The following is a 19060-nucleotide window of genomic DNA, read 5'->3' on the forward strand; positions in this document are numbered from 1 at the left end:
GGGAGGGTTTGGCACCAGGGTGAGTGAACTCAGCAGCACTGAAGGGCACTCGCCTGAAAACAAGGCCCATGTATGGGCTTCCCCGGAACCCTGGTCTGTGTGTGGAAGCTGAGATGAGGGGCTCTCACAAACCAATGGGAAGCATAGTGATTCTGACAAACTTTTGTTTTGCATTTATTGCTAGAGCCTGAATCTAGTTGATCTCTTTCCAAGGGGAAAATGAAGATCTCAACTAAATTGCCTTCTTTTTGTAAAGTCTGTTTGTGCCCAGGATAAAAGAGAATGTTTTGTCCTTTTCAAAATCGAGCAATTTGTGTCTTTCTGGGCATCAGGTGTTCAGTGTGATGATTGTGTGGCTGATTGCCTCGAGATTCTGTTTGTTTCACACCTCAGTTTTAAAGCGTTGACCATCATAAGTCTAAACATTACCTCCACGGTTCCCTTCTACCTACGCATCTCAAGGAAATGAATCCTGGGAGATAGATCTTCCCTCAATAATTAATTCAGATATTCTTTCCCTCTCAGAAAGTCTCGAATTAAGGAATCCTTTTATTGTTGAAGAGTCACCCAGATTGATTACCATCTTCCACCAAATCCAAGCTATGAAAATGGAAAGAAACATCCTGATTTAAAGATATCGACATGAAGAAAAGTGCATGCTAGAATTGATGAGATACAGTGTAACAAGAGCTAACACTTACTGAGAGCTTATCCCGAGCTGTCATTCCAAGCCTGAGCCGTACCAGCTCACATCAGCCTCACCTCAGCCCCATGAGTTAGACCTGACCACCTCCCCAGCTTCACCCCTGAGAAGGTGAAGGCTCAGAGAGATACGGGAACTTGCTCACGGCGGTCTAGCCAGGCGCCTGTCCAGACAGCTGGATTCCAGGGTCTCACGCTCCCCATTTTTCTCCAGTCATTTTCTCCCACCACCAACTGACCAGGTGTCCACTCTCTCTGGGCAGCATTAGGCTTACATTTCAGCATCCAGTTTAGGCTCCACAGTGTCCAATTATTTGTGAACTTAAACACCTACCACTTGTAATACTAATAACCTTTCTTAAGAGAAGTTCTTGCCATGAGATGAGAAAATAAACCATAATATTAAGACCACCTCGCCCAACAGAGATGCAGTCCACACATTCTATAACCTCAGCCATTTTCTGGAGAAGCGTGCAATCTGGGAAGTCACAGATGACTCTGTCTTTAGACCAGGGCAAAGAGACACCTGCCCTAAATGCCACACACCTCAGAGCTTCCCTCTCTCACCCTCCCCCAGACTCACCATCCCTCAGGGACAATGACCCAGGAGAAACACCCACTCAGATTGGACCTCCCCATGGCATACCGTGGGTGCCAGGACCTCGGAATTCCCCACACAGACACACACAAGGCCCCTTCCTGGGCCTGCAGGGAACTTCTCCCAGACATGTCTTCCCAAAGAAGACGTAAAAGGCTGTCTGGGGGCCGTGTGGACGGAGCTGAGATGCACAGGGCAGGAAGCGGGCAGCTCGCCATGGCACTGAAGCTGGTTGGCCTGAATCCACCCAGCTCCTGTGCAGACATCCTGGAAGGTGAGGATTCTGCAGTTAAACTAGACCTTTAGGTTCACGAATGTGAAGGCACATTCGTCCACATAGGAGACAGACCCTGTGTGAGCAGCCTGATTTATAACTGAAATGCTTAGACATGAAACATGACAGCCTACTCTTGCCTCGTGCTCTGGACCACACAAACATCGGAGAGGAGAAGCCCACTCTTCGTGTTTTGGAGTTCAGTGGCTTGCTGGCTGGAAGCCTGCTTCTGTGGGTGACAGTACCACAAAAGACAGAATGTGAGATTTAGATAGGCCTGGGGGTCGGCATCTTTGATTTCGGCTGAAGGATGTAAGGCCTAGAGTCAGAACTGGAAACGATGGGTGGTTTCATATAATTAACAAAATCCAAAAGAAGGGAAATGCCTATGTTTATATGCAAAGGTAAGAAGCTACTTCTAAAGAATTAAAATGACCAGGGTAAGATACAGTCCCCTGCCAGACACCACACACCGCACTAGACTTTTGCTGAATGCTCTGTGTTGCTAAGTGTGATGCTGTGCAGATTTTCTTAGTTAATTCCTTTCCCTTTAAGTGTATGATTTCACAATCTTTGCTGCAAACCTAAAAATGATGGCAAAAATGTCTATAGCAGAACTCAATTACAGTCATTTCAGTAAAATCAGTTAGATAGGTGATTTGTGTTATAAAATGTATCTCTATTATATACTTTCTTTAAAATTAAAGATAGCTGCAGTATAGGGTGATATCGATGCAATAAAAATTAACTCTCATAATTTCAACCATTGTCTCCAGAAATAAGTACAATCATAAGTCCTTAAACATCAATTCTGCACGCTCACGGTATAGGAAATAAATATGTTCTTCATGTTGAAAACACATACCAGATATTTCTAGAACGATTAAGAAATTCTCTACTGAACACTTTCTCCAAGGGGCCAGGAACTTTGACGTAACAATTGTTTCCTAAAACATTATCTTGACTTTTCAAAAAGGAAAGAAGTGATATTTTAAGAATGTATTTAATACTTTGCAGAAAAGACTGGGAGCTGTTTTTTTCACTTTCGAGATAACATATCCTTGGTATGTGGCATCCTTAATAATATACATAAGGCAGAACTAAAACTGGTGTAAAATATATAACTGGATATTTTCAGGTTTGTCTGTCACCTGTATTTTTCAGAGGAAGCTTCGGCCGTAGGTTTCTGAATCGTGTGCTAAGGAGAACACAGGGAGAATGAGATTGGCAAACCTTCCGTGTCGGCAGTGTACAAGCAGCACTCATCTGTAAACAAGCTCCTGATTCTCAACAGCACAAGGGAAAAAAAGGACATCTTCCAAGTAGTGACAGGCTTTGTACCAGATCTTTGAACTTTTGGAGGCGCAATTTGCATAGAGCAGTAAAAAAGCACTTAACCCACGCCCCCAAAGTTTCAGAAAGGAGAAGGTCGAGTAGAGCAGGATTAAAACAGAAAAAAGAAATGGATGTGCTTGACAGATAATTATTGCCATAATGTCCTTCGAAATTGTGGACATTAGCTGTAATGTGAAAATGCAACTGCTGATTTGGTCCCAGATTTCCATATCTAGTATTTTTCTAATGACCAAAACCATCACTTTTAGTCTACATTCTTATTCCCTTACAAATAAAGTATATGTATTCAAACATCCCTATTCCATATGTGTAGACTTCCTTATCTTGTAGATAATCTAGTTCAGCCAAGGTAAATACAAATTATTTGCTGATTAAGGATTAAAAGGCTTAAATGAAGTCAATGGGAGAATAGAGGATCAGTAATAATGAAAAGACTTTGACTTTATTTACATTCGCCTTAACGTACGTTCATTGTATTTGCCTCTAATTTAAAAGATCAGCTTCCCCGTACTAGGCAACGTGTGCCGGAGCAGAAAAGTCACAGGGAACGAATCGGTGCTGCACTGTGGATCTTATTCCCCATTCCTCTCTGACTCCCTCCTCCAGCTTGACAGCTAGTCCTACAGTTTAAGAAAGAAATCATCAGAGCCAGGTGAGTCCGTGGCCCTCATACCCATCAGGAACAGCCATTGACCCAACTGGGTCTTTTTCCAGACCAGAACAGCACTGGCACTGTCCCAGCGTGTCCGAGGAGACGTGAGCAGCCAGCAACTGTCAGAGTGGGCAGGTGGTCACACTCCCATGGGTCACCTCCTCATGGGATCTCCTTACAGAACCAAAGAAACTGCTACCACCCACCATGGTCACCACAGCAGGTGGCCCCAGGGCACAAGATGGGAGCCTGGAGGCAGGTGGTAAATGTTTGACCCTTGTGGGCCTTCAGACTGGATGTGGAGGATCTGCTGTCCGGGCACGCGAGCCTCGGCCAGACACCAGGCAAGGGCACATGAGTGGGCTGGGGGGCACTCACCTGGAAAAGTTCCAGATCACCAGTGTTCCCCCTACCCCCAAACCTGCCCCTTCTACCCCCACTCCTGTCCCTGAGCCCCCTCGTTCCCACACATGTGCCCCCATTGGTCCCCTGGGAGATCAAGCCTTTCAAAAAGAAAGAAGCAGCTCTTTCCCCAACAAGAGGGACTTGTGGCTAGTGCATGGGCTGCCAGGGCCCCGAGTCAGAAGAAGTCCTTCCTCAGGGTCAGCCCTGGGCTTTAGCCGGAGTAAGGGCAGAGTGGGCTTGGGGCACGAGCAGAGGATGGGAGGGGACCTTGGCATCCAGTGGAGCTGGGAAGAGGGCCTGGGTGAAGAGCTCCACGCACAACATCATCCCGGCCGTCTGTTTGCTGAGACCCCTGCCCCCGATGTGTCGGCACTCGGTCCTGGCTCCCCTCTGAAGGCCTCCTCTGGCCGTATGCCCACCATACACCCCGATGCCACCTGGCTCAGCTCTGGGGCTGTGCAGTGCCCAGTGTGTGTGTGAGCTGCCATCTGTAACCAGCCCTCTCCATGAAACCATTCCTCTGCCAAGGGTAGGGCTACCCCGAGCAATGCAGGGAGAACATGTGCTTGGCCACAGAAAATAGGGGACAGTCAGTATAAGTGGCTTTTATCTCTTCAAACAACCAGAGAGAACATCAGACTCAAGACCAGAGTCCAACAGGCCAAAGCCGTCCTTTCCGACACCTGCCAACTGAGCGGGCTTCCCGGTTCAGGGCCAGATGCCCAGACCCAGCCGACAGAACCCCTCCCCTCTCCCCTCTCCTCTGCACACTTCTGCAGCAAGGTTCGCACAGCTCGGAATCAGCAGCCTGCACATCCTCAAGCAAAAAAACAGCCAAGTTATCACCCATTCAAACATGTACTGGTAAGGGGAGAACTTTGTATCAACACTACCAAAGAGTTAAAAGGAAGAAAATTATCATTTTCAGGCTGAACTTTGCGGTGACATATGATCCACGATTTGCATCCAGACGAAATCTATTTATCATTTCTTCCACAGTAAAAATGCTCCAGGAACGTTCCTCCACGGTTTCCTTTCCCTTGAGTTGAAGGGTAATTCTTTGACAATTAGCAATCTTTTCTTTCACATCGATTCAGCGATTCAACTTCAGCATAAGAATAAAGCCCCCACGCGCAGCAGCTCTGTCAGCAGGAGAAAGTCAGAAAGAACCTGTCACTTGTGGGGGGTTTTTGACAAAGTGTACAATGGGAGCCAAAAGAATCCTGGGTTTTTTTTTCCCCCCAAATAAACGTGAAATAGATTTAAAAATCAGAACGTATTAAGGTGCTCATGATATTGAAAAGCACAGAACACTTACTGCGGTGGAGTAAAATATATACAATTAGAATCCTCATTTTGAAAGACTTCAGTGAAGTAATATTTGCTAGAGCTGAAACACATGGAGGCATTTCAGTAAAGCACAAAAACATGCGTTTGCGTAAACTAATTGGATAATGACATATGTTACCACAACTGTCAGCTTCCACTGCGCCTTTAAAAAGTTCCTTTTGTGAAGCATGTAATTTCATTGTTAAAACACCAAAACAACACACAAATACCTGATAGCCGGCATTTACCCTGGCACACATCCCTGCCACAGCTGCGTGCACACAAACACTCCTGCGCTTCTGTCCGGTTCCATTTTGCTCTCATTTCCGTGAGGCCAGGCTCACCATACACTGATTCAGCTTCTCCGGACACTGTCAAAGTTTAGTCGTTTAGAATTGCACATCGCGGTACTCATTTCAATTTCTCCATTCCTCAGTTCTGGACCAAGGGCAGAGTTTGTAGAGCCCTTAGGCTAAGCCAGAAAGATACCCATTATCCCGCAGGAGCCTCACAGAAAAGGTTACCCGGAGAGAAGCCACCAGGGACACGGAAAGCACCGCCGTCCCCCTGACAATCGCAGTCCAGCCAGACTGACGCTTTCCTTCGTGACTGCTGTCATTGCCCACCTCATTCTGGACACTTCTCTGCTTTCAAAGGTGCGTTTTCTTTTCTTTCTTTTTTTTTGTCCACTGAACTGTGTTTAGAGCCAAGCAAATGGAACTTAAAACAGCAACCAAAAATGATTCCCAAAAGAGCGACTAGAGTATATTCCATGAGGAGCCCCATCTCATGTTTACAATCTCAGTAGACACGCTAAGCTGAATCATTCCTACAGCACTGTGTTGCATGGTAACAACAAATGACCTCATGGAAAAGTCCCCTTTTATCTGACTGGCCCGGACCCCGGCCCCGGGCTCTGGATCTGGGAAGACCCAGGCTCTTTCCATATGCCGACATAAAGACTGGGATGGCACACGTTTTCACAATCACCAGAACACAACTTTTCACCAACTTGAGACAGAGAACAAAAGTCCCTGTTGCCCAAGGAGCAGCGTCCAGTGAGCTGTGTGCAGGCGGCAGTTCCAGCCCCCACCTGGATGCCAGCAGCCTGCTGCAACTGCGCAGCCAACTTCCAAGCTAAGTTCAGCAAACACAGATTTCGCCATCGTTCCCCCTCCAGGCCACACTATGCCCGGCACCAGCAGGTACCTCTGGGTCTCCAAGGACCCCACACACAGCCGTGAGGGCCAGGACAGCTCCTAGGACCAGCTGACATGACCACAAGGCTCCCCGGAAAGGTCCCGCGCGGGGAGAGGCACAGCGGCCGTCAGATCCACCTGCCAGCCAGGTTGCAGCCCCGCAGTCCAGACGCCGCTTCCCTGCACGCACCGTGTCCTGCTCTCTCCCTCTCCACCCTGCCCCCTAGCCTGAGCAGAAAATCCACAGCAAGTTGTGCCCCCAACACTTTACCTGGTCCCAGCTGAGCCCACGACGCCGCCCCGCTCCTCCCGGGCCCGGCCTGCTCACCTCCCAGCGCCGCGTCCCGTCGCCTGCTGGTGCCAGGCTGTGGAGCTGGCGGGTCCCGGAGCAACGAGCCTGCTCTTGTGAACACTGTGCAGCCGCGGCAGCCGTCGCCGTGATGAGCACAGCTTGAGCCCGTCCACAATTAGCCGAATATTGTATAGCAGCAACAAATCAACAACGAAACTCGGCGCGCAAATAAAGCCGACTGCGGTGTCCGAGGGATGCAGAAGGGCAGAGCCACCGAGTGCTTCATTTCTTCTTCAAGATCATTCCAGCCAGCTCCTTCTGCTATTTTTACTGTACCATAATGCACTAGGTCTGGCTTTTACCCTATTGAAAGAACATGAATATATTATTATCCACACAAAAGAGCAGGTTATTGTTTATGAATTACCAGCCTTCCCAGCAACAAAGGCTATTTTCATAAGAAAACTCAATTTCATTTTAGCTCCAATTTGATTACCAGCTGAAGAAAAGAAGCTCTGCTCCTAACCCTCAAAGGATTTTTATTCATACCATTGAATGGGCTTTATTGCTTCCTTTTCAAAACTGACGTAGAAAGCTTTTAGAGTAAAACATTGACAAAAAATTATTGCGCTGCTATTTTGTGCAATAACAGAGCTGAAGAGGGGCAATGATTTCTCAGTCATCCTTCACTGTACTCCGAATAGCGGAGGCTGGGATTAATGACAGACCAGGGAGAGGAGGCACGCTAAGGTCTCACAATGCACGTCAAATCTAAATGATCACTATACATTGAAAGGCCCCCAAAAAAGCCCACAGCTGATTGATTCATGGCTTTCACAAGAAAGACAGGCTTGAAGAGTTTATTGCACCACAATTTACTCGGAATTATCATAAAAATGAATGTAGAGGCTGAATGTCACCCCGGCACGCTCCAAAACCACACGCCCAGGGACAAAGTTCACCCACGAGCTGCCGCTGCACACCCCACGCCGCGCCAAGAGCTGTCAGGGTGGCCGTCGTCGGGCTTGACTTGGGCTCTGTGGAGAATCTTTACCCCACACCAGAATAGGTTTTCATCTTCACAATTTTAAAGTGGGGAAAAAAGTCTGTACCAGCAAACAATGGTCCAGGGGCCCGGAGGCGGACGTGCCTGCTCAGCACTGCGTGGTGCTGGGGGGACCCTGGCGGGCATGTGCCCCTCGGCCTGCTTGTTCTCACTCCCCAAAGAAGTGAGAAGTTTGCGAGGACTGGAGTGCTCACAAGAATGGTTTAGGGGCAAATGTTTAAATGATACAGGTAGTTCTTGTTTAAATGACTTTCTCCACATGCACGGCACTTCTCCTTTCATTACAATTTCAGCAATAATGGCTAAGCTAGTGGGGTTGCCAAAGAAACCTGCACTTGCGATTATGCAAATAGAGCCTGCAGTATAATAACCTGGTGTTCCCAAGGCCCCCAGCCAATGGCCTATTCACATAGAAGCCTCAGGCGAGATCCGAAGACTTTGGCCAACCAGTCTTGAAAGGCGTCTTAAAACCTGTCATCGTCCTAGAGGCCCTCTCCTCTCCTGCCTTACTCATCCAGCAGAGTCAGGATTTATAAGTGAAGAATTTGTGATCTTAAGCTTTTTGTTTAGTAAGCAATACTCATATTTAAAAACGCACCAGAGAAAAGGTAAAACTCCCCCCGTTGGCCACTGCATTTTCAAAGGACTTGTTGAATTCAAACATCATCCATGTTTTCTCAGTTCTCTGTCAGAGTCAAGCAATCTGTCATCTCTCTCTCAGACAGGTTCTCAAGTGCAGAGATTATGCTGGCTGTCTTCCGGGGAGGAGCTGGGTTGACAGAGGAGCCACGCGTCCTTCCCAGGTGATCACACACACCAGGAGAGGCTGGCCCAGCTCAACCCTGCCGCCTTGAACTCAACCCCAACCACCGGCCCTGTGGGGCTCCACCTAAATTCCGGGGCTTCTCACAGGAGATCCTCTGGGGTCTTGGGGTTGCCACACGTGCCTTGAAGGTTTTCAGAATCATTGCTCTAAACTGCATGATTTAAAGGCACCTGAATGTGACTGTTTAGTAGAAAACAGGAAGATGTCAGCTGTAATAAATCCTTTTCCATGGCTCCCCTTGTCCTGGCCCCAGAGTGGCTACAATCTCGTAACCACTAGCACTGTATTTCCACAATGTCAAGGCTGATCGTTTATAAAAGCAAACTTCCATCAAGCATTCATGGGCTTACAGATATTTCAGTGCTGGGCATTGCGTTGACAACAAAAGACAAGTAACCCGTGCATATTTTGCCTTTCTTAGGGCTTCTGGTTTCTGTACACCCAGTCTGTTCATTAACAATATACAGTCAGTTGTAAAGTGAAACATCGATGGTGGTGACGTTCTAAAGTTACTGTGAATACTGAATTTGCAAGTATTGAGCCTTTGCTCCCAGAGAAATACATCTGGTCACAACAGTTTTGTCAATCAATTCATACATGACCTTGTTTAATGTTTGTTTCTATTTGGTAACACCTTATTCAATACATATTGTGGAGTCGTTAACATTGAACTCACAGCCGGCAGCCTGCCTGAGTGGCTTCTCGAACACACGTGTTATCTCCATGAGGCACGGCACAACCTTCTTGCACTTAGGAATCCTAGACAGCACTTTGGCCCCGCGCTGATGGGCCATCTTACACAGTGAAATCACCAGCGAAAGCACAGAAATTTGAAAAACATGGCACTCGAGAGACTGCAAAAAGGATACTGTGCACAGAATGAGAGGAAGTCTCCGCATCTCCTCTCGCTTGATATCATCTGGGGATACGCACATCTGGTGACACTTTTTTTTTTTTTTTTTTTTTTTTTTTTTGAGACAGAGTCTCACTCTGTCACCCAGGTTGGAGTGTAGTGGCGCAATCTTGACTCACTGAAACTTCCACCTCCCAGGTTCGAGCGATTCTCCTGCCTCAACCTCCCTAGTAGCTGGGACTACAGGCGTGCACCACCATGCCTAGCTAATTTTTGTATTTTCTGGTAGAGACGGGTTTTGTCATGTTGGGTAGGCTGGTCTCAAACTCCTGACCTCAAGTAATCCACCCGCCTCGGCCTCCCAAAGTGCTGGGATGACAGGCGTGAGCCACCGCACCTGGCCTAGTGACACACCTTTTACCATTCTGAGCATGTCTGCAAATGACCGCAAAAGCTCCAAGATTATTCATTTTTGGGGTTACAAATTCTAGCAAGTAACAAAGCTGCTGTGGACTGAACTGCATCTTCCCCAGACTCATGTGTTGAAACCCTAACCCCAGCGTGACTAGATTCGGAAATGGGGTCTTGGGAGGTAACCGGGGTTAAATAAGGTCATGAGAGTGGGGTCCTGATCCAATAGGTCTGTGACCCTGTAAGACAAGGCGAAGAGAGGGGACTCTTTCTCCCTCTCTCCACCACGTGAGGACATGGTGAGGACATCTGTGAGCCAGGAGGAGGCCCTCACCGGGAACCGAACAGCTGGCACCCTCATCTTGGACTTCCAGCCTCTGCCACGGTGAGACATAAATATCAGCGGTTTAAGCCACCCAGTCTGCAGTATTGTGTTGTGACAACCCAAGCTGAGGAAGATAAAAGCTAAAAGTGGAACATCCATGAGGCACGCTCAATGACCGGCCAACACTGGTTGAGCACCTCCTGTTTACCAACTAGTATCTGCATAAGCTGGACTGGAGCTGACTGGAGAGTCCCAGAGCGCAGGCGGGATTCAAAGAGTGAGACCTGAGGAGTGCCCTGGAAGATGCTGGGCCTGTGTTTTGAGAGGCGGTGACAGATGAGGCTACAGAATGGAGCAACAGCCAGAGGGAAAGAAGGGCAGCTCCTCGGCAGGGGCACAGGGCCGGGCCCAGCCTGAGCTCATCTGGGGGAGCTGGGAGACGAGGCTGCAGCCTGCATGACCACCTGGTGGTGGGACCTTTTCTCCAAATGTAGGTCTCGCACCCCTACCAGCACAGTCACCTGGTGGTTGATGAGAAATAGAAGCTTCTGGGCCTGTCCTGCGTGGTCAGCCTGGCATCCCTGTTGTGGGGTCCTGGGAACCTGCTTTTCTGATTCACCACCCGGCGACCCCTACAAAGTATATGGGTGCTCTCAACCCTTAAGAGCCCTAACTCTGAGGGGCAAAATCATGTACAAAATAGATGCACACTTCCCAGTCCATGATTTTATGTTCAAAATAAATACAAAGGGCACACTGACCATGGAAGGGCACTTATCCTCCCAGCTGTGGCACAGTCCAAAAAGCCAAAAAGGATTTCAAAAGGAGATTGGGTGTTCGTGTCAGACAGACCTGCAATTTGCTCAAGGGACAACCCAGCCTTTTTGCCAAACTGCGAACCCCTCAAAGCCAGGAGCACTTTTGTTCAGGACACCTGCCGCATCAGCAGCTGCTCAATAAAATACCTCCGTGAAATGGCTTACACTAGACATATTGGCTGGAGAACTCAGAAAGAGGAAATCCTGAGTGTTATATCATACGCTGACTGCAGCTGAATGCCAAGAAGGAAGGCAATTAAGGAAAACCATGGATTCAAATACTATAGGAGTTTGTTAACTTAAAGGAAAAAAGGAAAAGATCTTTGGAATTATGAGCCCTCGCTCCCATCTCCAAACAACGTAGAGCTTCTTTCCACCACAGTGAATTGGTTCTCTTCCTGCCTCCTCATCCAGAAGCACATAAAATCCCTTTCAACCGAAGACTTCCCTGGCTTCCAGAATTTGAAAGCGAAGAAATAAACTCACTGTGCAACAAGAAAATACCTTCTCCCATAAGCAGCTTCCTTATCCTGTAAGCAGAACTATATAATTTGAGTTCCAGAAAGTTATATCTGATCTTTCAGAGTTTAAGAATATTCTGCCAGTCTTTGTCCTATAGGGAGAGTTGAGACCTCTGAAAATCAGAGCTTTGCAACAGATTATAACCAACAGGCCAGGGGAATGAAATAACCACAAAGCCCCCGTGATTCATCCCAAGTGGCTGCCTCTCCCCTTGCTGACAAGCAGTGACATGCGTGAGTGCCTTGATTAGAACATACCATAACAAACATCACTGTTTCCTCAGAGCCTCTACGCTAGCTTGGGAAGATACTTTCTGTAAGTCTGATGGTATCATAGGAAACATTCAAGATTCACTAGACATTTCAAGAAGCAGGTGAAACTGTCATTCACTTCTCAAGAAGAAAATCTAAAAATTACACTAGGATTAAATCCCGCTCCGTTTTTTTATTCATTGTCTAGCTTTTATCCTCTTCTACCACATACTGCAAAACTACAACCTAGACACGTTAAATCAGCGCTTGGATTGTGTGCTCACCCCTTCTCTGTTCCCCTCTCTTTGTTCCCCCTTCTCCAGTTCTCAAAAGATGGAGAATCTGGCCCCATCTTTGTAGTAGCTTGTGACGGTGAATGCACATTCAGAATTAGAATTGGGGTTGGTATGAGCTACTTTACCCTCTGTTCCTGCATATGTAACAATAAGAAAGTGAGCCAGGTTCAACCTAGAGTTTAAATTACCTCATTTAGGAAATTTCTATTTTAAATCCTTCCGTATTAACAAGCATGTTCTGGATTTGGTCCAGCAATGTTGCTCCTGTGATAGGCATCTTAGGCTCCAAAGTCACAGGCGGTCCCCGGGGAAGGGCATGGCCGTCCCATGCCTTGTCATAGAGTGCAAAGCCCAGCCGCACCCACCTGCACCCAGAGGGAGAACCGGGCCCCCAAATGCACGGGACCTGTCCTCACTCAACCTTCCCCCCGGAAATACTTCCACACATCTAGAAAACGCTCCCTAATTCTGAAGAAGGAAATGTGTGCTCACCCCCCAACCTCTGCTCACACCCTACAGCCTTCCTGCTTCCAGTCAGAGGCGACCTGCTGCCTCCAGGGAGGCCTCTGGGAAGCATATTTTACTACGAAGATCACACGCAGCTGTGGGGCTAGGAGAGCGGCATAATGAGCATGGAGTGTCAGATGTTCACCCAGTGTGTCCTGGCCTCCACTCTGACACCACCTGGGTGTCCAGTGAATGGTTCAACTCAATCCTGACACTGGCTACCTGGGGGTCAGCACAGACCTCACAGGTGTGGGGGCTCATCCTGCAAGGCTGCCCCCATTCAGATGCCAGCCACAAGCTCCTGGCTCCCAGACCACCGATACTTCTGTCAGCTACCAATTCCGGGGTTCCCATGCTCTCCCTTCAGGTTTTGTCATTGTTAGAATGACTTATGGAACTCGAGAAACACTGCATGAGTGGTCTAAGGGCCGGGGAGTCCAGCAGCCCTGGCATCCTGCAATGGGCTATGTTCCTGTCACCTGAGGCCTTGCAAGATGGGCAGCTTACCCAGAACTCGGCAGTCCCCTCGGTGCCTTGGAGGGATTTCCCTGCAAAGCACGTGGAGCATTTGGGAGGCGGGCACAGAAAGTGGCAGGTTTATTTTGAAGAATACAAATACATGGCCAGATAAGAGATGCAGAGGCCAGCAAGGTTTGGGGCTGCGGGAGTGGAGGAGGGCACGGAGCTTCCACGCCTCTCCAGACACCACCTTCCCATCACTGACACTCTCACCAGCCAGAAGCTCTCCAGCCCTGTCCTTCCAGGGTTTCCGCGCGGAGTCGCATCACGAAGGCATGACTGACGGGGCTTCTTCCCTCCCTGGAGGTCAAAAGTTATCACCCTATGGCTGGTTTTAGGGGAGAGGAGGTCACTGGAGGTCAGAGGGTGAGGCTGAAAGTTCTCACCCTGTGGCTGGTGGGGACAGGAGGACACACATCACCTCCTTAGCACAGACCCAACATCAAAGGGGTTCCTCAGGAGTAAGGAAGGGCCAGCACAGTGGCTCATGCCCATAATCCCAGCACTTTGGGAGGCCAAGGTGGGCAGGTCACTTGAGGTCAAGAGTTCAAGACTAGCCTAGGCAACATAGTAAAACCCCGTTTCTATTAAAAATATATTTTAAAAAATTAGCTGGGTGTGGTGGCAGGTGCCTGCAGTTCCAGCTACTTGGGAGGCTGAGGTGGGAGAATCATTTGAATCCAGGAGGCGGAGGTCACAGTGAGCTGAGATCACGCCATTGCACTCCAGCCTGGGCGACAGGGCGAGACTCCATCTTGGAAAAAATTAAAAAGGAATAAGGAAAGGCACTGCCTTCTACCACTCAGGGAATTCCAAGGGGTTCAGGAGTTCTCTGCCAGGAGTCAGGAGCAAGGACCAAGTATGTGTTTTTATCACACACCCCCCGGGCAGCATTGGAACCCCGTGGTGTCCCCAGGTGAGCCATCGATGTGTGACCCCTTTGGCATTTCAGCAAGGCCTGCCTAGGCTTGGGGTCTTTCCTAAGGCTGAGGATGTAAGGAAACAGCTCAAGCGGAGGAGTCAGTCCACATGCCAAGGGGCATTTTGTGCCATGGGTCCTCAGCTCTTCCTGCCCCCAGCGCTGGTCACCTGTATCCATCCTGCACTGCTCCCCTTGGCACACACTCGGTTCCTGAAGATAGGGAATGGGGATGTGAGACCCAGTCAAGCCCCTCCAAACACATGTGTCGGCCAACACTCGCTCATCTCATCACCACCCTTGTCACGGGCTGCTCAGGACGAAGGGTGCTGGCGGCCATCAGGAACAGTGAGACTGGCCAGCACCGGGGGCCCTGTCTATCACCTGCATCCTCAGCACTCAGGGCATCTTAACTCAGCAAATCCACATGAGGCCAGTGCCATTATCACCCCCACTTCACAGAAAGGACTTAGGTGTAGAGAGGTTACATCATGTGGCTAAAAAGTGGCAGGTGTGGGATTCACAACTCACCAACCCCACAGCCCACTCGACTGCTGACTCCGGCTGGGAAGCGGCTCCCTGATGTTTGTTCTCCTGTGGCCCATGTGACCGCAGAGGGGAGGACCCCATCTCCCCCAGCCTGGTCACCGGAGCTCCGGCACACACCTGCTTTAATCGGCAGCATCTCCCAGATGCTCCAGGTGCTTTGCAGGGAACTCCCTCCAAGGCAACGAGATGACTGCCGAGTTCCGGGCAAGCTGCCCATCTCCCAAGGCCTCTGGTGACGGAAACACAGAGCCCACTCCAGGGTGCCAGGGCTGCTGGACTCACTGGCCCCTTAGACCCGTCATGCAGGGGCCGCAGCCCCAAAACACATTCCTTCCTCATCCACACACTCGCCAGCCAATGAAAATCCATTTCCAACATCCCTAGGCTGCCTAACGCACCACCAGAGTAAGTCACATAGGGGTGCAGGGGCCTCGGAGAACTCCTCACAGCTCACTTAGCCATGTGGATGCTGAGTTAGGTCCCTGGAGTCTCTGATGAGAGCAGGTGAGACACCCAGCCCACAATCCCCGGGGCACGGACTGAGCCTGACTCCGCAGAGCCAGCAGAAATGGAGATAACGGGAAGCGCGTTGTGCCGGCCGTTGCTGCCTGCTACCTAAGCAACCACGCCCCAGTCCCTGAGAACACGCGACTTTGGTTCCGTTCCCCACTCCTGTGACATGCAGCGCCCCACCCGGGGGGTAGCGAGCTCCACGCCAGCTCTGGGCTACGTGGGTTGGCCCATCCCAAATGAGGCCAGGATTGTTGGTTTGGGAACATGAAAGTGGCCCTGGGCTTGCTAAGGGGGCTGGAGCAGGTGTGCTGTGGCTCCTGGGGGCATACATCAAGAAGGCAGTGTGAGGGGAACCAGTGCAGGCCGAGGTGGACGCCAGGACGGGCACAGCGATGCCGCCACAGGGCAGACTGGAGACCTCACAGAGCCACTCCCTGGGCCCCCTCTGGACCCGGAGTTCATGCCCATCATACGTTCATGCCCACTTTAATCATGCAGACCTGAGCCCCAGATGAAGCCCTATATTTTTCTGAGCTGACACTGAGAGAGGAGCTCTCGACCTCTCACACTTTTGCCACCATCTTCCCTGGCATACACCAACAAAGTCCCACCAGGATCTGGGGCCAGCATCTTCCCTGGCATGTGCAGACAGAATCTCCCCAGGATCTGGGGCCAGCATCTTCCCTGGCATGTGCAGACAGAATCTCCCCAGGATCTGGGGCCAGCATCTTCCCTGGCGTGTGTGGACAGAATCTCCCCAGGATCTGGGACCAGCGTATTCCCTGGCGTGTGCTGACAGAGTCTGCCCAGGATCCGGGACCAGCATCTTCCCTGGCATGTGCGGACAGAATCTCCCCAGGATCCGGGACCAGCGTATTCCCTGGCGTGTGCTGACAGAGTCTGCCCAGGATCCGGGGCCTCCCTCAGCCTACACCTCTATCCAGCCTGGACATAGCTCAGGCAGCCGATGACGCCTGAAGGAAGGTGTTCTAGAGAGCATGTCGGGAGGGCCACGTCCAGGGCCATGTCCAGTGCCGCTCTAGGTGGTCAGCGGGCCTGCTGGGGTGGACACATAGGTTGGGGGAGGAGCTCTGGCCACATCCGGGAGGGAAAGGGGCCGTTGCTGGAGATGGAAACAAGGCTGTGATGTCAGGGAGAACCCAGGGAGTGGTCTGAGGTGAGCTAAGGTCAGGTTGAGCTGTTCCAAAGAAGTCCACAAGCGTCATGGAGTGAAACACAGAACTGCCTTTGATAAGCGACCTCTGGTTTGTGCGTTAGGACAGAATCTGCTTCCACCATTTAACCAGCCTGGTCTGGCCGGTGCTTCCCAGCGTGAGCTGGAGAAGAGCAGAGGCGTCGGTGCTAGGCTCTGTGGCTAATGCAGCCTTTAGGACATCGCTGAGGCCAGGCACCCTCAACAGTGAAATTACCTACTGTGGGTTTTGCACACAGCAAAGGTGAGATAGATTCCAGATCTGTTATTTAACAGCTTTCTGTTTTTCTCATCTATTTCAACTAGAGCACTTTGGGTGCAGGTTCTGCTCATGCCAGGTCCTGCCCCGTGGGGGAGGCAGTCACAGGTGGTGTGGGGTTTGCAATTGTCGGTGGAGCTTCTCAGGTCTCGGAACTGCAGGTGTGCTGGCACGACCTCAGTCACACGCATCTGGTCTCACATGTCACACTGGAGCTTCAGAATCTCCTTATAGCTGAATGTACATCAATTCAGAAATGATCAGTGAATATATCAGAAAAACCTCTGGCATTTTCTTTTTACTAAACAAAAGTTAATATAGAAAAAAACCTAAATAAGATATCTGAGGATGATGAAAAGAAACAGTGAAACAGAAGAGATGAGGATTTGGAAACAGAGAGAGGTGAAGGAAAATAAAATCCAGACGGAAGGAAATCCCGGCATGGGGCAGAGAGGGAGAGCAGGGATGGTGTGAGAGCCAAGGACGGGCGTGGTGAGAGCGGCGAGGCGGTGAACACATGCCGTGATCACTTAACACGAGAAGTACGTGCCCATTCCAAGTGCAGGATGCAGCTGCCATCACGAAAACACCTTGTATCTTTCAGAGAGAAAATGTTACCCAAAATATCAGAATATTACCCCGAAAGTCAAAATCACCCTTGTAAGCTGGGCTTGAAGAAAGAACCACAAATGAATGGTTCCCTGATGTAGAAATTGTTGGAACAATGTGTTGAAGCTGTGCCCATCTTCATCACACACACACGGCTTAGAAAAAAGGACCAGAATTGCTTCTGTGTCCAAATCAAAGCAAGGAATTCCTTATAAATACTCTGGAGGTTTCTAAATGCAAGGCAGCACTTTCCGTGCGAGTTAAATGGAAGAAACACAAAGTCCCTTCACAACATGGAGAAAGAGGTGCTGTCCGCGGGAGGAACACTCTAGTGGAGAGAGAGGAGGGAGGAGGGAGGAGGGAAAGGTTGGGAAAGCGGCTGTGGCGAGTGATGGCCTGGGATGGACGTGCACCATGGGTGTCTGGAGCATGAGGGCGGGAAGACGCCGTCTGCAGAGCACCCTGAGCCGGGCGGGGCAGGCACCGCAGAGTCCCAGTAAACTCTGCCCCCAGATCATTTGGGCAAGACTGTGGTCATCGAAACTGGATCCCAGGGCAACTGAAAAATGACACAGATTTCACCTACTGATTCACTCCATCTTGTGACCTTATCCACCAGCGGAGGCAAAAACGGGCCACAGCCCCAGCCTGTTCAGAGTCAAGCCTCATTTGTTCCACGGGAGCTAAGCCACGATGCCCTGAGGGCAGCGCTTCATCTTCCAAACTGTTCCCACTTTAGCAGCCAGGAGCCCAAGGCTTGTTTGTGCAATTCGCCTGGGTGCTTCCAGCTTAGAGCTGAACACCAGGCTGGGCACAGAAGCTCTCCCACAGGAGCCCTGCGCTCACCCCTGGTCCAGTTCGGCAGACGGAGGCTCAGAGTCAGCTGTCTGGGCTGTCCTCCAACACCAGCCCACTCTCAGGTCAGGTTTGAGCCTGGGTTGCTCCACTGGCCCGGGAGGGAATTTCAGATGGAGCCAAGCACCCCTGGCAGTCCTAGCCAGTAAGATTCAGAGCCATGCAGCAGGGTGGCTTAGGGCTGGATTTTGGAGAAGGCTGAGACAAATCCTGAGCTGTGCAACCATGGGAAGTTTCGGAACCGTCCGGTTCCTTAAGGTTCTCACTGAAAAACGGGGTGAGGTTGCACCTGTCTCAGGGTTGTGGTGGGGACTGTGCCTGCACGGAGGAAGCAGGGGACGGGAGCTGGCTGCTGGCAGGGCTCACTCCACTTCCCGTCTGCCCCACTCCTCCTGAGCACATATGCACTCGAGGGGACACAGGGCCCTGCTGTGCTCAGCTCCAGGCTTCTTCCCCTCTCTCCCCACTCTCTCCCCCTCTGCCCCTCTCTCCCCCAGTCTGACCCTCTCTGCCCTTCTCTCCCCCTCTCTCCCCCAGTCTGACCCTCTCTGCCCTTCTCTCCCCCACTCTGCCACTCCCCCTCTCTCCTCATCTCTGCCCTCTCTCCCCCTCTATCCCCCTCTATCCTTCTCTCCTCCTCTGTCCCCATCTCTTCCCCTCTGTCCCCCTGTCTGCCCTTCTCTGCCCCTCTCCCCCTCTATTGCCCCCTCTCCTCTTCTCTCTCCCCGTCTTTCCGGTCTCATCTCTGCATTCATTAGGGACCATCCTGCCCTGTCCCATCTCTCCCGGGGACAGTAGTTGACAGTTCTGCCCACCCAGATTCCAGACACCCAACTTCCACTTTTGATTCTGCCAGAGAGATGAGCTGAATGAATCCTCACTTCTTTATGTCCCAAATTTTCCATCTGTGAGAGAAAGAAACATCAATCCTGCCAAGTACCT

The 19060-nt window shown here is 50.4% G+C and overlaps 1 protein-coding gene across 1 annotated transcript in view; it reads right to left on the reverse strand.

Moving 5' to 3' along the window:
• The window catches only part of LOC105485285 (homeobox-like protein HDP1), a 454750-nt gene extending 448914 nt beyond the window's left edge, over window positions 1–5836 (reverse strand). The window contains exon 1 of the mRNA XM_071081014.1: window positions 5547–5836. The gene's annotated coding sequence lies outside the window, so the exon portion shown is untranslated. The remainder of the gene's footprint in view (window positions 1–5546) is intronic.
• Window positions 5837–19060: the final 13224 nt, after the last annotated feature.

Source organism: Macaca nemestrina, chromosome 16 (assembly GCF_043159975.1).
Source record: "Macaca nemestrina isolate mMacNem1 chromosome 16, mMacNem.hap1, whole genome shotgun sequence".
NCBI classification, from domain to species: domain Eukaryota; kingdom Metazoa; phylum Chordata; class Mammalia; order Primates; family Cercopithecidae; genus Macaca; species Macaca nemestrina.